This window comes from Rattus norvegicus, chromosome 17 (genome assembly GCF_021556685.1).
Source record: "Rattus norvegicus strain SHRSP/BbbUtx chromosome 17, alternate assembly SHRSP_T2T, whole genome shotgun sequence".
In the NCBI taxonomy this organism is placed as follows: Eukaryota; Metazoa; Chordata; class Mammalia; order Rodentia; family Muridae; genus Rattus; species Rattus norvegicus.
In genome coordinates this window covers 4,520,915-4,540,833 of record NC_141550.1, presented here as the reverse complement: position 1 = coordinate 4,540,833, position 19,919 = coordinate 4,520,915, and the positions used below count along the sequence as shown (strand labels likewise).

General features: G+C 46.6%; 1 long non-coding RNA gene across 2 annotated transcripts; it reads left to right on the top strand.

Moving 5' to 3' along the window:
* The first annotated feature begins 3,155 nt into the window (after positions 1–3,155).
* On the top strand, positions 3,156–16,957 carry LOC147999946 (uncharacterized). Of its 2 annotated transcripts, XR_015641992.1 has the most exons (6): positions 3,166–3,237; positions 3,369–3,434; positions 13,127–13,202; positions 14,797–14,996; positions 15,151–15,278; positions 16,067–16,956. It is a non-coding gene; the product is annotated as an uncharacterized LOC147999946 (long non-coding RNA). The 2 variants fall into 2 exon arrangements; XR_015641991.1 differs by lacking the exon at positions 13,127–13,202 and having other exon boundaries at positions 3,156–3,237; positions 16,067–16,957.
* The last annotated feature ends 2,962 nt before the right edge of the window (positions 16,958–19,919 follow it).

The following is a 19,919-nucleotide window of genomic DNA, read 5'->3' as shown; positions in this document are numbered from 1 at the left end:
GATAGCAGAGAGAGAGAGAGAGAGAGAGAGAGAGAGAGAGAGAGAGAGAGAGTGAGTTCATACATGCCACAGTACATGTGAGCAGGTCAGAGGGTTTCTGGTCCTGGTCCTGTCAAGTTGTACCAACTTGACATGGGCAAATTTAGTTTTAGTCAGGGTTTCTGATTCTGCAATAAAGCATGATGACCAAAGCAACTTGGGGGAGGAAAGGGTTTATTTGGCCCACACTTCCACATCATTGCCCATCATCAAAGGGAGTCAGGGCAGGAACTCAAATGGGACGGGAACCTGGAGGCAGGAGCTGGTGCAGAGACCATGGAGGAGTGCTGCTTACTGGCTTGTTCCTCACAGCTTGTTTAGCTTGCTTCCTTATGGAACTCAGGACCAATATCCCAGGGATTACTCCACCCACAATGCGTGGGCCCTCCCCTATCAGTCACTAATTAAGAAAATGCCTTACAGGCTTGCCTACAACCTGATATTATGGAGGCATTTTCTTAATTGAGGTTCCCTCCTTTCAGGTGATTCTAGCCCTTGTCAAGTTGGTCTCAAGCTCAGACTCTCGAGATTGCTTACTTACACTGTGGAGACACTCATCTCCAAATGGAGTCTCCTGGTATCCATATGGTTCTGTACTAATGATTTTCTAGGAAGCAAGACCAAAGGTGAAGGTAATGCCGCCTTTACCAAAGCCTGGTAAAGGTGCCAATGGACCACACACAGTAGCTTAATGCCATCTGAAGCAAATGTCCTTTGACAGAACAGCAAGAGGCTGGGAATTTGCAAAGTGGTGGCTGCAAGCCTGGTCCTCCTGCCTCCCTCCGCTTGCTGCCACCCCATGTCCCATGTATCTTCTCGAAAGTCTCTTCTTCAACAGTTAGTCTTCCACGGCCAGTTGTTGAGGATTCTACTAAGCTGACCCCCAAAGATCCCAATTCCTGGTGATTTTTGGAGGCTGGTGAGCAAAGTTCATGATGGTCAATTTTACATAACAAGTCAGCTGTGCCACTGTTCCTAACACAGTGTAGGTACTGCTGAAAAGGTCACTTTAAATTATGATTGATATCATAATCAGTAGACTTTGAGCAAAGAGTACTATCTTCTATGATGTGAGCAGGCTTCATACAACCACTAGAGCATCTTAACAAAATAAAATGAGGTATAGTAGTCTCCATCTATCCTTGAGAGAGACACTCCAAGACCCCAGTGAATGCCCCAAGTCTTGAATCATACCTAGCCCTATATATACTGTTTTCTCCTACCTGTTATGATTTTAATATGTAAATTAGGCATTGTGATTAAATGAATGTCTAATAATAAAATATTGAAATAAAGTTTATGTGGATATGGTCTCTCTCTTTCAAGTGGTCTTCTGCACAGCCCTCACTTGGGCTTCCTGTGATGATGGGAACTGGGCCTGAAGAGTTGGCTTGAGCAGCTGAAACTGTCGATGATAAAAACAAAGCTAAGATGTGTTCTTGTGGATTTTATTTGAAAGACTCTAAAGAAGCCTCTAATCAAAGGAAAGGAAGGCAGACTGAGGCAGGCAAGCATAGGGAAATTTAGCAGCCTGGGACTCCACTTGGTATGGGCTTTGCACACACTCCTAGTCTAATAATGCACTTGGCCATCTGAGACCCTTACCTGCCTGTACTATGCACACAGTCCTCTCTTAACCATAGCATAGCTTTCTCCTTTTCTCAACAACCACAAAATATAGACAGTTTGCATTCATACCTATTCCTAACCAGACCTGGGTTTGGAAGGTGGGGCATCAATATGGCCCAAACTGTTTTTGAGTGCACACGTGATTAGGCAAAGTATGTCTTCAAAGTGAGCTTTTTAGGAAGACTTTCCTATTGATCATCCTATCTTATCCATAAGTGGACCTGCCTATGATTAAAACAGGTGCACCATGGAAAGGAGCATTTGCATTGGACAAAGGTCTACAGAGTCCAAATCTGTGGGTCAAAATTGAGAAACACCCCCAAATTATGACACTAGTAACCAGACCTGAACCTATGAAACCTGAGCCTATGAAAGGAAGCCCCAAACAGTGCTGGAGTTTTAGAGTGGCTGACTCATGTCACTCTGAACAGCTCACTTGATCTGGACCGTTCCAAGAATCAAGAACTCTGGAATCAAGTTCCCTCGCTATTCTGCAATCGGTGCGAGGCACCATTTCATTATTACTTAAGAGCCAAGAGCCTGGAAACACCCAGCCCTGATCCTGGCCCCTGTAACGAGGCCACTTCAGAGAGGGCCCTTCAGTGCCTTGAACTGTGTGTGTGTTGGGGGCCTGTGGAGCAAAGGATGCCGCTTCCCAAATCAGCTCACCATGTTTCTTCTCAGGGTCCTTCCGGGGTTATCACCACAGCCAGGACAGTTCAAAGTCCAGCTGAACAGAGCAGTGGGATACTACACACTCAGAGTTCGTGTTCTACCTGAGATCACGTTCTGGTAGTAATGGGATGAATTGTCGTCTACACCACAGAACTTTTGCTGCAGCAAGGTGTATGGTCAGTCAGCATTGCATTGAGATTGACCTGCAGGTGTGAAAGCTAGAGGGTAAAGTAGAGAAGCTGGCCAGTCAGACTGACGTCTGAGTCTTAACAGCCCCTGGGTTCTTTGACGAAAGAAACCACTTTCGTGGGAAATCTGTTAGAAAAACAATGAAGAATCCACTTGAAATTTGAGGAAGTGGCATAGGCAGTATGTCCCTGCCCTGCAAGTGTGACTTTGATCCTCAGAACACATACTAGAAGAAGGTAGGTGTTGGGGCGGGGGAGGGGAGGAGTTGTGCTTATAATCCTAGCACTGGGAAGACAAAGCAGACATAGTCTTAGGATTCATTGACCTTATTGGGAAGCTCCAGACCTGTGGGAGCCTCAACAAACAAACAGCCTCAACAAACAAACAAACAAACAAACAAACAAACCAACAAACAAACGGCTAGAGGATCCTGGGGCATGGAACCTAAAGTTATCTTCTGGACTCCAAAAGCATGTAAACACACAGGCACACAGGCGAAGATCAGCTCAAAATACGTGGAGAGGAAATCCCCTGAAAATATTTTCTGTGCATTATTGTGTGTAACAACTGTTCTCCCCTGGCAAGCAAAACTAGGACACAGCTGCTACTGCGTTTCAAATGTCAGCTTGCCACAGTTAAGAACCACAGAGCAGGAGCCTCAGTAGAGACACTGTCTTGAACTCCTTAGCTGAAGTGCAAAACTAGGTAACAAAAGAGCAGAGGGTTGTTGGGGGGATAGGGGTGTGCATGACTTGCCTTTCCCTCACCTGGCCTCCTCCTTGCCTGGTGATTTGCCCTGCTGCTGCCTTCACTGAAACTGGAATCTGCATTTCCAGGTTTCCAGCATCGGTGGTGCAAAGGCTTGGTGGCTGAGAGCTCATGTCTTGATCTGAAACTTGGAGGTGAGTTAACTGGGGGTGGCACAAGTCCTTTTAAATCTCAAAGCCTACCCCCCAGTGACAGACCTCCTCAAACAAGGCAGACTCCTAACTCTCCCCAGAGAGCCACCAACTGTGGCCAAGTGTTCAAACACATGAGCCTAGAGAGACCATCCTCATTCTGACCACTGGAGACACTGGAGCAAGGCACATAGTCCATGTGGGTGACTTGGGAGGATCCCTGGCTCCCAGGAGGATCCCAAGCTCACTCTGTTCCTTGAGAACCAAAGCCAGTCTGACTTGACCTACCATCAGGTGGCACTGCCCCACCAATGAGGATGGCTCTGGTGTCCCAGTGACTTCCCTAGTGTCTCCAGCTCTTATAGGTCCTTACACTTCACCACCACCACATTGCTCTCAGAATACTTTACTGTCGTGGTCTAGGAAGGTGTTGCTTGCCGGTGTGGATTTGACTGGAAATTGTCTAACACGAACAGCTCTTGCTCGCTGTACAGAGAGGACTGTAAATGCAGCCATGCTGGTGACCCTCTCCATCAGAGTTCGACCTCAGGATAGTCCTTGGGCCCCCTCGTGGGAATTATGCTATCCAGTGAAGCCCACACCCACAGCATACTGCCCTTCAACTTCAGAACTAAATGTAGCCCTGTAGAGAGTGCAGGGGGACTCCTAACACTAATGCCCAACTCTTGTCTTCATGGCAGACCTCAGGGCATACTGAGTTCTGCAGAAACTCACTGCTACCAGTTCTTCCACAATGAATGTACTCTCTAGACACCAGGACCTAATGTAGCGCACTTCACTGAAGAGGCTGGAGTTTAATTCTTCTTTATTGCTCTGTAGCAGAGTGCCACCAGCACAGTGGTTTATAATGGCCATAATGGATGTTCACGTCGTGTGCCTGAGATTCTCACGGGGGAGGGGAGGGCCTTATGAGTCAGTGTGAGAAACAGGCTACGTTATTTTTTCTAATTGTATGTTGAACATATTCTGCTTTGCCCCATCCCTTTGTCTTCCTTTCCCCTCTGCTTAGTCTCCTACTTGCAAGGCATGAACACATAGGCAATACTATGTTGCTACATAGAATCTAGGAATGGCAAATGAGAGGAAACATGGTATCTGTCTTTCCCAGACTAGCTGACTTCTCTCATTCTGATTATTTCTAGTTACAACTATTTTTTTCTTCAAATGACATAACTTAATTCTTCTTAATGTTTGAAAAACCATGCATCATGAGGGGTGTAGAGATAGCTCAGTAGTTAGGAGCACTGGCTGCTCTTGCAGAGGACCAGGGTTCAGTTCCTAGGACACACATGGTGGCTTACAACTATCCTAAACTCTTGTTCTAGGGGATCTGATGCCTTCTTCTGACTGCCAAGGCATGCTTAATGTTGGCACTGTCAAGATCCTCCTAAGATTTGCCCAATAGTTACCTAGAAACAGCCAGGGAGGCCTGATTTTCTATAAAAGGAACTGTTTGACCTCTCTTTGCTCTCTCTGATCTCTCTCTCTCTCTCTCTCTCTCTCTCTCTCTCTGTCTCTCTCTCTCTTCTCTGTCCCCTCTCTTTCTCTTTCTCTGCCTCTACACCCTTCTCAAGCCCCCTTCCCATGCCCCCTAATAACCTCTATTCTACACTAAACCCTTTGTGTTTAGTATACCTTGTGTTGCTGATACCTTGTGTTGGGGGGAGGGGATGCCTCAGCATGACCGCTGAGGCACCCTCCCCCATGTACCATACTGTGCTCTACAAAGCATATCACTTGTGGCAAACACACAATATATGGAAACAACACACACACACACACACACACACACACACACACACACACACACACTCTAAAATGAAATAAAGCTTTTAGAAATCTATTGTATGTATAAAACACATTTTCTCTATCCATTCTTTTGTGGTGAACATGTAGATTGGTCCCTCAGGCTACACACACCCACACACACATATACACACACACACACACATTTAAAGATATATTTAAATATATATATACATTTAATATATATATATATTTTAAAAGAGTTGTTTATTTTATGAGTACACTGTAGCCAGAAGAGGACATCAGATCCCATTACAGATGGTTGTGAGCCACCATGTGGTTGCTGGGAATTGAACGCAGGACCTCTGGAAGAATAGTCAATGCTCTTAACCACTGAGCCATCTCTCCAGCCCGAGGCTATATGCTTAATAGGCAATGATAACCAGTGCCCCCTTTAAAGGTAATGGCAATCTGTAGGGTGCCTTGGGTTGTGTGCTGTAGTGAGGGAGCTACTCCATTGCAATTTCAGAATCAGGGATAGGGAGTCGTTACCTGAGTCTCCGCTAAGGTTGGTCAACTTACTGGATTAGGTTTACTAAAGATTCTTCCCTTTCTTCTGGCCAGCTTTGCTCTGTGATGGACCTGACACTCGGGAATGACAGTCACAGGTCTCTGCATTGAGGGGGGAGTGTCCCTAAATTCTTATCATCTGAGCTTTTGTCTCTAGTGTGGTGACAGAACCTTGAAGGGGTGGGACCAGATGGGAGGAAATTCAGTCTTCAGGAATGAGATGGGTTCTTGCTAAACCTTCTTAAATAATGAAAGAGCTAATTACTGTAAAAGAGCGAACCTGGTCCCTGAATCCCTTGCTTCCTGGCCTGCCATGTGTGGCCATACCTGAAAAACAAAAATCTACACTTTAAAAAAGTTTCCAGATGTGCTGGGGTGAGGGTGGCATTTCCTGGCCTGCAAAGACCCCACAGATGGTGGGGAGGAGAGGCACAGCAGGGGAAGGGGCAGGGTGGGCTCCTGCTGCTCTCACAGTGGCTACTTCTCTGAGGGCTGGAGATCTGAAACAGATAACCAAGTGGTCTCCACTGATCTCAGAGCGGGTCTAACCTCCAACTCTCCTCCGGGAAATGTGACACCAGAGCTCTGAGGACTGCCTTGGAAGGAAGTCTAGGACGAAAGACAACAAGTGACCCAGGAGTCCTTCCTGGTCAGCTTCTGTTCATTCCCTTGGGCTTGTTTGCTAGCACTTTCAAAACCATGTCCATAATTGTGTGTGCTCTAAGGAAGGCCTTGCTAGGCCGTGAGTGTGTAACTGTGTGCATGATAATGTGCACTCTGGTGTGAGTATTTTTCTCTAAGTTCAGGAATGGTCAGTGTAGTCATAGTATGAGGCTGGTGTCATGAGTGGGAGACAGACTGAGGAAAGGGTCAGGGGACCTTCGCAGAGGGACTCTGCCCTTTGAGCTCCTTCCCCAATATGTGGGCAGGAACAGACTCCATGAAGCTCTAGCACTTTGAACTGGATCGTAGACCTGTCCGTTCCCAACACTGTGGAGAGTCAACTCTGTCCTTTACAAACTGCCCAGTGTATGGTTCCTTGCGACAGCACCACAGACAGATTGCCATAGGCCACTCAAAAGCTTTGTCATTGTTCATCTCTAATAAAACGAGACGAAGATTGTCTGAAGAGTTTTGTTTTGTGTAAGCATACATTATTGGTTATGAAGTTAATTTCTAAGACGAAAATTCAACGTGGATAGTTTATAAAGACGAGTTCTGATTTTTTCCCCCCAAAATCAATATGATTTGTGTGCTTGGGAGATTACAAACTAACTGTGTAAGGAAAAAGCTATTTTTGATGTCTTGTCAGTCAAGACAATACTTTTAACTACTGAGGCTATGAGAGCCGATAGAACCAAGGCTAAGCCATCACCATTATAACCCAGCGCCCTAAACAAGCTGTGGCTCTGAAGGAGAGAAGTCGAGAGCTGGAGGGAGCCATGGCAGAAGGACCAAAGGCTAAAAGGGAGGAGCCCACATGGGAGTCCAGAGCATGAGACTGAGTCAGGGGTCAGTGTCATCTACCTGACCTCTGGATCCACGGAATCTGTGAAACCGAGATCCACATTTCAACATCGGAGTTCTCTGCGATAATTCTAGAAACTCCGGCTGAAGCAGGCAGATAGACTTGACATACTCTGCTTGGCTTTGTCCTCATACCTGATGAGCCGCACGGAGGTACAGTCAGCACCTTGGGAAGCTGAGCACGGCCCAGTCATTGTCACATGTGTCAGAATAAACACTTAAGTTATAAATTCTGTGCAACATCCTACCTCATCTAAATAGTATCCTGACCAAAAATGGAACTGTGGTTCATGGCCCCCACTGATCCCTAAATCAAGCATTGCATGGTGTCAGGAAACCTGGTATAGTCAGTGCATGTAGGTTAAAGGTGGCTTCATGATTTCTTTCATGTAAGGTTGATTTCTTGTGACATTTAGTCTGCTTGTTCAGTGGCACAGGTCCTGGACACCCCTTGACTGGTGACATGATTTCTGACGCTGGTCATTTGTGACCTCACGTCTCCCTGATCCCCTATCATTGAAGTCTCATGTACGACTCTGCTCTCCCAAGCTCTTTGATGGACTTAACAATGTTATAAAATGGCTCCATGTCACCGTGCTAGGGAAGCCTCCATACTGGGCCGGAGGGCTGAAGGTTATGATGTCACTAGAAGGTGGTAGGTGATAGATAAATGGAAATGTGATGAGTCTCCCTTCTGGTCAGTAGGTCCCCCAGGCACAGGTCATCCTACTGAGAACTCTCCCCTCTGCCTTTCCGTTCTGATCCCCAAAGAGGCTGTGGTGAGAACTCGGTAATTTGAGCTCAGGAGAAAGCACATACGACAGGGAACACATCATGAATACAAGAAGTGCTGCACACCCCTCTCGCCCCTTTTGCCCTCCTGCCCCCTCCCCCATCACCACATTCACGACGATGAAACTGCGGCGTCCTGAAGTCTTTATTTGCCCGGACTGTGCTCCTTAAGAGCATGCTTGGAATAAACATTAATTTCATGAATGAGACGCGATGTAGGTTTTGTTTCTCTAAAAATGGTGCCTCTGTCTCAAGAGCACCACCTGGGAACCTATGTTAATGAAAGACCAACAATGAAAAATACCCAAGCAATTTCATGAATGAAAGCGTTCAGAATGGCAAGATCAAGAAATGAGGGACGTAGGAGCATTCTTGGAAGATCACAGTGGATGACTGTGGTAGTAGAAATATTCTGCCTTAGAGCCCAAAAACACAGGAGGACTCTATCTGTGTAAAATAAATAAATAAGTTAATAAACAAACAAACAAACAAACAAAAAGCCAGAGACCAATACCCAGAAGTAAGAGCCAGGTGTTTAGGTCATTCTGACACTACAGTCAAAGGAATCTGTACAGGTCCAGAAACTGAGAGACTGCCAAGGCCTTTAGATTGCTGCTGTCAGACAGACTGTAAGGGGGAAGCGATTATGAGTGTTTTGTAGTTGATGTTGCAATGTGGTAACGATGAAGTTGAGATCTTTTAGGAAGAAACACACACACCTGATCTGTCCTTAGAGCGGCCACAGTTACCTGGATGAAGTGACACTCTTAAAAATGTGCATGCCAGACCTGATACAAAAGGCCACAAGAGCTGACACTGCTTGAGGGCATATCCCTAGTAGGCGGGACCATAGAGTCAGAAAGACCAATAGCTGCCTGCAGTGGAGTTGGAGAACCTGGGCAGGAAGACAGCGCTTACCAAGTTTTATTTTGGAGTGTCACGAAGGCTTTTCATCTAGATGGGTGTCAAGGTTACACAGCATTGTAAAAGCAGTAGACGCTACTGAATCGTCAAGTCCAAAATGTCACGTGAAGTCTATAGCAATAGCTGTTTTATAAAAGTTTTTAAGTGGATTTCTGCTTGGACCCCACCCCAGTATGTTGGAATTTTACTGTGTTCAATCTCTAGGCAAGTACAGTGCTCTGTCAGACAAGTGGGCTGGGGCAGTGCCATGGCCGCCTCCTTTGCTGGGCTGAGAAGGAGGCCACGGAAAAGCAGCATCCTACCAGGACTGCAGCTTGTGTTTGCAGAGTGTCAGTCATTGGCAATGAACTGGTGGGCACCAGGTATGTGCCTGGTGTGACTTCTGAGCCTGCGGCCTTGCTGACAATCCTTAGGGAAAGGCACTGATTTAAATGCACTGTGGACCATGTCCGAATATCTCACAAGGGCAGGTGGGAGGTTGGCCTACAATTTTGATTTCCTTGTAGCATCTGCTTCTGTATGGGAAGCGTGAGTCATGGACTGACGCTGTTATTTTAGGGGAAACTGTCTCAATGTCAGCCCTGAACTGAGATAAGTGACGCCCGTTTTCTGAGTGCCTGGAACAATTTCCCCCATTTTGGAATCTCTGTCTAGACTTTCCCAGCTGGACGTCCTTAATCCAGATATTGCAAATCTGAAATGTCCCAGAATTACAGCTGTCATATTGGATTAGGGATGCTCAACTATGTTTTCTGTCAAAACCACCAAGGACTGGCTGACTTAGTCTGCCTGCTGTCTCTGGATGTTCTTTTGACCCAAGCCCAACTTCTCTCACTTACATTCATTGGTGTTTAGGAGAGGAAGGGGCCTCCAAACACTGAGAGCAGTTCAAAGGTAACTCCATTTAACCAGCTGCTGGTGAGGCCTTGGAAATACAAAAGGCTCCAAAGTGTTAAGGCTCAGGGCCGCAGGGACACAAAATGACACAAAGGACAGCCCCAAAGAGAAGACAGGACAGCCGGGGACTCCTCACCTTGGGCTCATTTATCCTGTGCAGAGGTGAAGTATGCTAGCAAGAAAAATGCTTGCTTTGGCTAAGGGGGTCTTAGAGATAATACGACCCTTTGCCCCATTGGTTGTATCAACTTACAGAGAATTTCTCATCTGAGATTTTTCTTTAGGACACTGTGACTAATAATTTTAGGACCATCAGCTTGTCAGCTCTCGGAAACATCTACTTTTCTTTTCTTTTTCTTTTTTTTTTTTTTTTGTGGGAATTTGTCCTTGCCAGAATTGGAAAGGGAAGTGTCTGCACTTTAAGGCGAGGTTCTCACCTTTTGTTCTCAGAAATATGGAAAATGAGAACGGATCAAAAGGCCCGGTAATACCCACTTCTCCTTTCAAAGCGTCACTCACTCACTCACTCGGGAGGTCTCCCATTTCCTCCGGGTGTAAAATGCCTTATATTTCCCCTGCTTTCTTTCTTTTTCTTTTTCTTTTTCTTTTTCCACAATGACTGCAAGTGCAGGACCGTGAATAAAGTCCTTCCCCACCACACATAGGCCATCTCCCACCCCTGCCAGCTCTCCTGGCTCTGACCTCCCTGGTGGCCCTAAGGACTTGGTGCCTGTCTAGTCTGGCCCTGCAGTTCGCCCGCCCCACTGGGGTGCTGGGGAAGGAAGAGAAATGCCTAAAGTCCAGAGTCTCCCCTCAGCAGCCTTCCTCCACCACCATTGTCCCGCTCCACTATCCTCTCCAGTCCTCCTTCGGCGGGGTCCCACGGCTCAGCCGCACCAGGGCCTTCCCAGCTCGCAGCCCTGAGACCCCCATTTCTATGCACCCTGGAAAGGGTGATTAATTTAAAGTGAGTGGAGTCTGTTTCTTTAAGACAAGCTCATAAATCGTGAAAGATCGCCACTTCTTTTCAAAAGCCTCTCCGCGGTCTGAGTCTCCCTTCTGGGTCACTAAAGTCATTGAAGCTTTAACGGCGTGCCATGGCAGATTACACGATACAGCCGTCCCAGCACCGTGAAAATTAAGTTATGCCCCGTGTCAGCAAGGGGCTTTGCCCCTTTCTTTTCCCTCCCCTCCCCCACCAGGCTCCTTTCTGCCGCGTTCCTTCCCACCCCGCGCGCTCTCCCTCCACAGGCCAGCTCTCTCTCCCTCTCCCTCCTTCTCTTCTTTCTCTCTCCCTCCTTCTCTCTCCCTCTCTTTCCTTCCTGAGCTGTCTCCTCCAAGGACAGCCCCTTCTGCCCTTTCACAGTCCCGCTGGGAAGTGCACATCCCAGAAGAGGCAGAAGTTGGCCCACAGGCGGCTGTGCTTTGAGCTTCAGCTATTGAGACCTAGTAAATGGAGCTGATGGGCTTGGCTTTCAGAGCAGGGCCAGCAAAATGGTGCCTTTTGTTCTCACCCCCCCCACACACACACACATGCACACATCCACACATCCCAGCTTCCTTCTCTCCCTCTTCTACCTCCTCCTCTCCTCCCTCCCTATCAGATCTGACCTGAACCCTCCAAATCAACTCATTGGCCCAGAACCAGGCAGCATCCTCCTGAGCTTGCAAAAGACCGCCACTCCCCCAGCTTCCCCTGTGTTGTATGTAAAGCCCGGTGTGCTTGGTGGAGACCCCTTCACCCCTGCCCCAGGTGAGGAGCAGTGGACAAGGCAGAATACCCTTCACAAAAAGTACCTGTGCCTCTGGAAGGGAGGGCTTGTGGGAAGAGGCGGCCCCCAACAAACCACATCATGTCACCAATACCCCATCGCTGAGTTTCCCAGCATGCATAACAGGTAGCTGCACATACATGGTCTCTTAGTAACTCCGATGGTCCCTTAGCACAGAGCAAACTATCAGAGAGAGAGAGAGAAAAATTAACCCTTAAACACGACTTAAATAGGCCTCTCTGCTTCTTTTATGATTTACTTTTCTGCTATTTTAAATTATGTGTGTGTGTTTGCGTGTGTACGTGGGAGTGGATATGTACACATGTGTGGGTGCGCACATGTCAGTGTGCGTGCCCACAGAGGCCAGAGGCCATCACATTTCCCTGGAGGTGGGGTTCTGTGTGGTTGTGAGTCACCTGATGTGGACGCTGGGAACTGCGCTCTGTATTCTGGAGACATTGTGAGCTCTTGTGCTGAGCCACACCTCCAGCCCTCCAGATGTTCTAAGAGCCCTACGAGTCTGTCTATTCTACATGGACTCCTCAACTCTTCTCACCTCCTGCCAATCACATCCCCCAGCCGGTTTTTCCTGTAAAGTTAGGTCTGTGAGTAAAATGTAATCACTACGCAGAGTAGAAGCAACTCGCTGATGTGATGTAATAATCAGAGCGCAGCAAACAGAGAGGCTTTGCAGAACCTCCCTTAACCAGAATGGGAGAGTGGGTGAGGGGAGGAGTCTTACCCACTAAAGCAGTGAAGTCTTCGCCCACAGTTCTCCATCACTTGTTGTCCCATGTAGCTCTTCTGAGCTGTGCATGCACCACATGTGATTGCCACAGAAAAGCCCAGCCCAGAGAGTGAACACCAGCAGCAGGGGGTTGAGAGGAGGATCCTCCACTCAGAATTTCTCTTCACACCAAGTTGCTCGACCTACACCTAACTCCAGATTGTGACTTGTGACTCTGTGTCTATTTCTACCCATTTCTAGTTATCACCCCAGGACTAGGGAAGCCACATATAGCTGTCTTTTGACATCCACAGTGGATTGTTTCTGTGATTTCCTGTAGAAGTGCCAGTGTTTTATATAAAGGAACAGAATGTGGGCATACAATCTTCTTGTATCCTTCAGCCTGCACGTTACCTGTCTAATGTAATCCAATCATGTACTATTTACATCGATTAGGGGAGGAGAAGGAGGAGGAGGAGGAGGAGGAGGAGGAGGAGGAGGAGGAGGAGGAGGAGGAGGAGGAGGAGGAAATGGGGGAGGAGGAGGAAATGGGGGAGGAGGAGAAAGAAGAGCAGGAAGAAGGGGAGAAAGGAGTAGGAGGAGGAAGGGGAGGAGGAGGAGGAGAGGAGGAGAAGAAGAAGGTTTATACATGTTTAGTCAGCTTTTAAAGTATCTTTTCTGTTTTTTGGTTGCTTGAACCCTCAATGTTGAATCTGGAGATACGAAAGATGAATTTCTTTGTGATGATCCAAGTATCCCCTGGATTATAAACACAGCATGGAATGGTATTTAAGGGTAGGTAGTACTTTTATTGTGGGAGGCACATCCCGGGGAGTTAATAGTAACACAGAGAAGGGGCAGGGCCTGAGAGGATAACATTATTTAGTCAGTTACTACAGAGAGCAGCGGATTCACAACCCAACTGGGTGGTATAGGCCCCCTGGAAACATCCTCGACGGCCTATGGAGGCAGGACTCTGGTACTTGAGCCCATGATCTTGGTTGTTAGCTGATGTGGACAGGAAGCTATGGGAATGTTGATTCTAACACTGCCCAACAGGGAGCCCCAAGTCATCACTGATGCCTGAATGGACACTTCCACAGTAAAGGGGTGGGAGAGAGGCAGGGGAGGTTTGACAGAGGCAGCTGAGAGCCCTGGGAACCTCGGTTTGCTAATGACGTTAGAGGCCTGTGGTTCATCTGATGGGATTACCCATGGCTCTCCTCAGGATGGCAGAGCTAGAGGACAACACACTATCTGTGGATGCCACCATGTGCATTTGCTTGGTTTTTCTCCTCTCCCGTGGGGTCACCCTTAGTTAGCTAATAGCTAATAGCTTCTACAGGAAATCACGGAAACAACCCATTGTGGATGTCAAAAGACAGCTATATGTGGTTTCCCCAGTCCTGGGTTGATAACTAGAAATGGGTAGAAATAGTCATAAGGTACCTCATTCCTGAAGCAGCAGATAGTTTTCTTATATTACATGGTATATGCAAACTGCAGGTACCTACCTGCCAGGTCCAACACATGCACACACACACATGCACACACATATACACACACATGCACACACAGGCACATACATACATGTACACACACGTGCACATGCTCACACATGCACACACAGGCACACACACATGCGCACGCAGGCACGCACACACATGCACACATTCACACATATGTACACACATGACAGACATGCACACAATGCACACACATATACACACATGACACACATGCACACACAGGCACATGCATACATGTACTCACACATGCACATGCACATGCTCACACATGCACACACACGACACACATGCACACAATGCACACACATATACACACACATACACACACATGACACACATGCACACACAGGCACATACATACATGTACACACACACACACATACACACACACACACACATTGAGCTTGAGATAATGTTGAAGACTATCGGGCTATAAATGGCACAAATGGTCATTGGCTCTTTCTGACACTTGTGAGACTCTCTGGGGCACCTTCATTGCATCTGAATGCAGGCTCTGTAGAAGCAGAAATGCTTGAGGAGCCCAGTGCCATCTGCCCTCTCCTCTGTCCAGATTCTTCCTGCTCATGGGTTTGGTTTTGTGGTAGATAATCCAGCTTTTTGAGTAACACGTAGCTCGACGAATTACCCTGTCTTGTTGTGTGAACTGAGAACACAGTACACACAGTGTTTTCCTCTACAAACTCTAAAAGAAAGGGGAAACCCAGTTTTTCAGAGCAAGTGACAGCTGTGAGAGATTGGTAATCCTTGAAGGCACAGTAAAATTTGAGGCAGAATTATGACAATAAATTTAGAGCATGATCATTTTAACTCTACTGTTCCTATCCGTTTGTCTCCCACAGAAATCCCAAGCCTATTCCTCTGCGTTACTTTGATGGCATTTACTTTTGATACTCCGGATGGGAAGTTGGCTTCAAGTTTCTTTTCAGCAAATCTTGTTTCTGTCCAGAGAGCGAGAGAGTTCTGTCAGTCACTAACCTACAGTGACAGTCACAGCAAGGCTGACATAGAAAGAGCATCCTTCTCCCTGCCTTGTTCCAAGGCAAGTGCTGATAAAGGGGCAGAGAGATGTGCTGGGCATGTGGTGGGGTAGAGCGGCTGAGAGGCTTTGAAAGGTCCCAACCTGGTAGCTCCCAGGTGGCAAGACTTGGGCCCCTCTGGTGTAAATGGATTAAAATATCTTTTCTCCTTTCAAGGATTTGATCCCAACAAAGTCCTGATGTGATGGTCCCAGAGTGGCAGCCCGCTAGAACGTGGAAGTGAGGTAGGGTAGAAGCTCCTCAAGTGTGCGTGTCTGCAGAGAGCTGCCAGAGGCTGGGCCTAAGTAAGTGGACTGACCATGTATTTATGTGTGTGCTTTACTGGAGGGCTGCCCACAAAGAGATGAAAGATGGGGAGTGGGGGGGGGGTTGAGAGAATGGGATTCAACTGAATCGTGCAGCAGAACGGACTCTTGTAACTTCTGGCTTGGGCAGGGGGCGGGGGAAGAGAGAGCAGACATTCCTATAAAGAATAGTAACTTCTGCAAAAGCCATCTTCCAAGTTACTTTCCCTTCTTTCTTCATACTCCCCCCCAAAAAAACCCCACTCCAGATGTGTCCTGTACAGGCCTCTTAGATCAAGTGTAACTAAGTTTTTTCAAATGCCTGATTTTAACGATGGTTCTTAAACACTTTAACCTCCCTTGTAGCCCACCACCTACCAGAGGACTGGTTTAGAAAGGTTCTTTGGAGCAACTCCCATCTGTGTTGTCTGGAAATTGGCAGTTCAGTTCACAGGACAGCAGTGGCAGCTCGATCCACTCCCAAACACTTCACAAATACACACCAGCAGTCCAGTTCAGTAGAGTCAGGATAGCAAACGATAGTCAGCAGTGGTGGCACTACCTAGCAGAGAGAGCCAGGCCTCAGCTTCCGCATGGGTTGGCAGGAAGGACCAGGAGGAATGCCAGGAGAAGTTCTGGAATGTGCCTCTCTCAGCAAAGGGAAGATCAATGAAGAGGTGAGACCCACAAGCTTGCCCAGCTAGCTCTATAAGCAAGTCTAGCCCAGCGTCCATCACTGTCTGTCGAGTTCTTTTATACCATCTCCAGATATCACGTGTCCTCTACAGGTCTTGCCTCACCACGTGTGTCTGTCTCAGATGACATCATTCTGCCAATCAACCCGAGTCTGCAGAAGCGGCAAGAAACTGCAGCACAACACCAGAGCTTTTTTGATGTGTTTCTCTCTACGGAGTCCTGACAAATGCAACTCAACTATGCAATGCAAGGCGGACCAATACATGTGTGTTATTAGCAAAGAATCCTTCATCACGTGTCCTTTCATTTGCTTGCTTTAGCAGAACATCCTCTCCCCTGTGTCTGCATCAGCTAAACGTTCCTTCATGAGTCTGCCTTAGTTATTCACCTGTGTCCACTTGAGGAAAACGTCCCTTCACGTGTGTGCTCCAGCAAAATACCAAACTGACTTTTCACTTAAGTTTACACTTTAATCAAGGCTTATTTTTGTTTTGTATATATGAACATTTTCTTGTATGTATGCATGTGCACTGCATATGTCAGTGTTTATAGAGGCAAGGAGAGGGCACGGGATTCCCCTGGACCCAGAGTTACAGGTGGGTGGATGCTGTGACTACCACTGCACGTCCTTCAGGATTCCTTCCAGAGGGTGATTACATGACTCTGTTACAGTAATGAAGAGGGAAACAAACTGAACCCTGGGGTTGGAGAAATCTGGGGAGAGGGAACCTCAGTTGAGAACAATCCAGACATTGGGCTGTAGGCAAGCCTATGGGCATCTCCTTGATTAGTGATTGAGTTGGAGGGCCCAGCCCAGTGTGTGTGCTCCTGGGTGATACAGGAAAGTGGGCTGAGCAAGTGATCGGGAGCAAGCCAGTGAGCAGCATTCTTCACTGTTTCTGTTCCAGGTTCCTGCTTTGGGTTCCTCCCTGACTTCCCTTAGTGGTGAACTAACTGTAGGAAATAAACTCTTTCCTCCCCTATTTGCTTTTGGTCATGGTCTTTAACACAGTGGTAGAAATTAAACTAAGATGAAAAACATGCCAAAAAAGCAAAATCCAAACAAACCCAACACACGCACACACACACACACACACACATACATGTAAACACACACACACAAACACATACACATACACACACAAACACAAACATACACACATACAAACACATACAAACACAAACATACACAAATACACATACACACAAACACACATACATATACATACATGTAGACACACACATACATACACAAATACGTACAAACACACATACACAAATACATATACACACAAACACATACACAAACACAAACATACACACATACATATAAACAAACATATACACACAAACACACATATATACACACATGTAAACACACACACACAAACATGCATACATATACACACATGTAAACACACACACACACACATACACACACACACACAGAACCACAAGAAAATAGCATCTCTGCTCCCTCCAGCTTTCATATAACCCAGCCATAGCACATCTAGGCAGATCCCAAAGGACTTTAAGTCCTATCACTTGTACATCCACGCTCCTTGATGCTCAACTGTCAGTAACTAGGACATAGGCAACACATGTCTATGACCGGATAACAAAAATATGGTGTATATATACACACAGTGGGGTTTTATTCAAAAATAAGTAAATAAATTCTGAAGATAAATTGACGAAACTGGAAAAAACACATTCAGCAAGATAGCCAAGTCCCAGAAAGAAAAATGCTACAGAGTCTCTTTCCTTCCTGGATTCTAGTTTTGACTCTTAGGGTTTTTATGTTTAACTTGGAGTTGTCCCCAACCCAGGGGAACTAGAAAGCAGACAGTGTGAGTAGTTTGTCTTAGGGGAAAGAGGACAAGAGTATTAAGGTAAAATGAGAGTGGACAGGGGTGGGTGGATTTTTGGGACACAGAGGTTCAAACGGGGAGAAAGTGAAAAAGGAGCCGACAGGGTGACAAGACTTAATTAAAATGAAGGGACTAAGAAAAAGACATATGGAAGCTTAGCATCTTGTTGTCCAAATAAATAATATTTTTAAAAAGCTTGAAACCAGATACCCGGAAAGGCTAGATGATCCTTAAAAGGCTGTATCTTAGAAGTAATGTATCGCTAGACAAGACCCCCCAGGGATCCCACAATGGTACAGGCTCTGGCAGTTCCTCTTGCTTGCTTGCTAGAGGCATTTGTAAGACCCAATTGCTGAAGGCACCGTGCACATCTTGGGAGCAAGATACCAGAGAAAGGAAGCTGAAAGTGACCTCTAAGCCCCCTTCCTGCTGACTAACTTCCACAGTGCTGAGTGGTGCTCTGAAGCATGCTGGGGCAGTGAAGCCATCGATAGTCTTACTCGGATATGAACTCTGTGAACGGTAACACCAACGTGTCAGGCAAAAAATGTCTGATCTGGGCAATAATGGTAGAACTGTTATAGGACTAACCAACTGCTCCCTCGTCAGATTTGAGGCACCCTCCATAAGACGGAGTCAATGCATGGTCCTGTAAATTGGTCAAATATTCATGACTAAGGTCGTCTTAAGCCACAGTGGATCCTGCTACTGCTGCACACCCAGGTTGACATAGCATCCACTGGCCTTTTAAGTAGCTACATTTTTATCCGCCACTCTCATCCTTCCTCAGAGAAGCCTCTTTTTACCTGTGAGTGGAGGTGTACACAGAGACCTTTGGCTATTCAAGAGCCTAAGAATAAAGATAACCAAAGGCTAAGCCACGAGACTTGAAGGAGTACATTGCAGTAGAGCGGGTGGGATGATGTAAGGGAAGAGCAAATGGGGAGAAGGGCGGTGAAGTGCCACACGTAAAGCATGACTCAGCCATGGCAACCAAGAGCTCACACCAGCTGTGCTCAGTGGCCCTGAACCTACAGAAGCTCAATGAGCTATGCGTAGGAAGTCACGGAATCTTACTATTTACTACTGAATTATTGGCTACTAACAGATGTGGCAGGCACATAACATTCAGTCATATACCCACTGGTGAACAGCAAGATGGCTCCGTGGGTAAGGCTGTTGCTATGAATGCCTAATGATCTAAACTCAACCCTCCAAATCTATGTAAAAATAGGGGGTGAAAGAACTGGCCCACAAAGTTGTCCTCTGGCCTCCATATATGTGCTGGGGCACACATACTTGCCCCCATATTTAAGAGATTAAAAATAATATAATTTATGAAATATATAAAAATAATCTCCAATGACAAAGAGGCTACTGTGGGCATGATGTTACTGCGCACCATGTAAAGATTGTCCTCCTATTATTCAAATATTGGTCTCTGTGCCCTCACATCTGGTTGCAATCCTTATTCTGAGAATCTCCTATCTCAATGCTGCGTAAACATTGTTTCACCATTATTCCATGATTAGTAAATAAAAAGCTGATGAGCCAATGACTAAGCAGGGGAGAGACTAGGGATGCACTTGCTCCCAGTCAATGACTGAGCAGGGGAAAGAATAGGTCTGGACTTCCTCCCAGCCAATCACTGAGCACAGGAGAGACTAGGAATTCACTTCCTCCCAGCCAATGACTGAGCACGGGAGAGACTAGGGATGCACTTGCTCCCAGTCAAGGGAGAGGAGAGAAAGAGGAAATGAGGATGCAGTTGTGAGAAGTCCATGCGATATCATAAGAAAGGAGCTGGAGTAGAGGAAGGCATAAAATGCAAATATCTCACGGATTTTGGCCAAGAGGTAGTCAGATAATGTTAGAGGACTAAAATAGATCAGTACTGCTCAGTTGTTGTGCCTTGAAGCTGTTAAGTGGGTAGAATAGTCCTGCTTCAATTATTTGGGAGCTAGCTGCAACATTTATAAAGTTGCCACTGATAGTTGGTGCCCAACATTGGGCTCAAAACCCATGACTCTGGGATCGAGAGTCCCATGCTCTACTGACTGAACAAGCTGGGTTA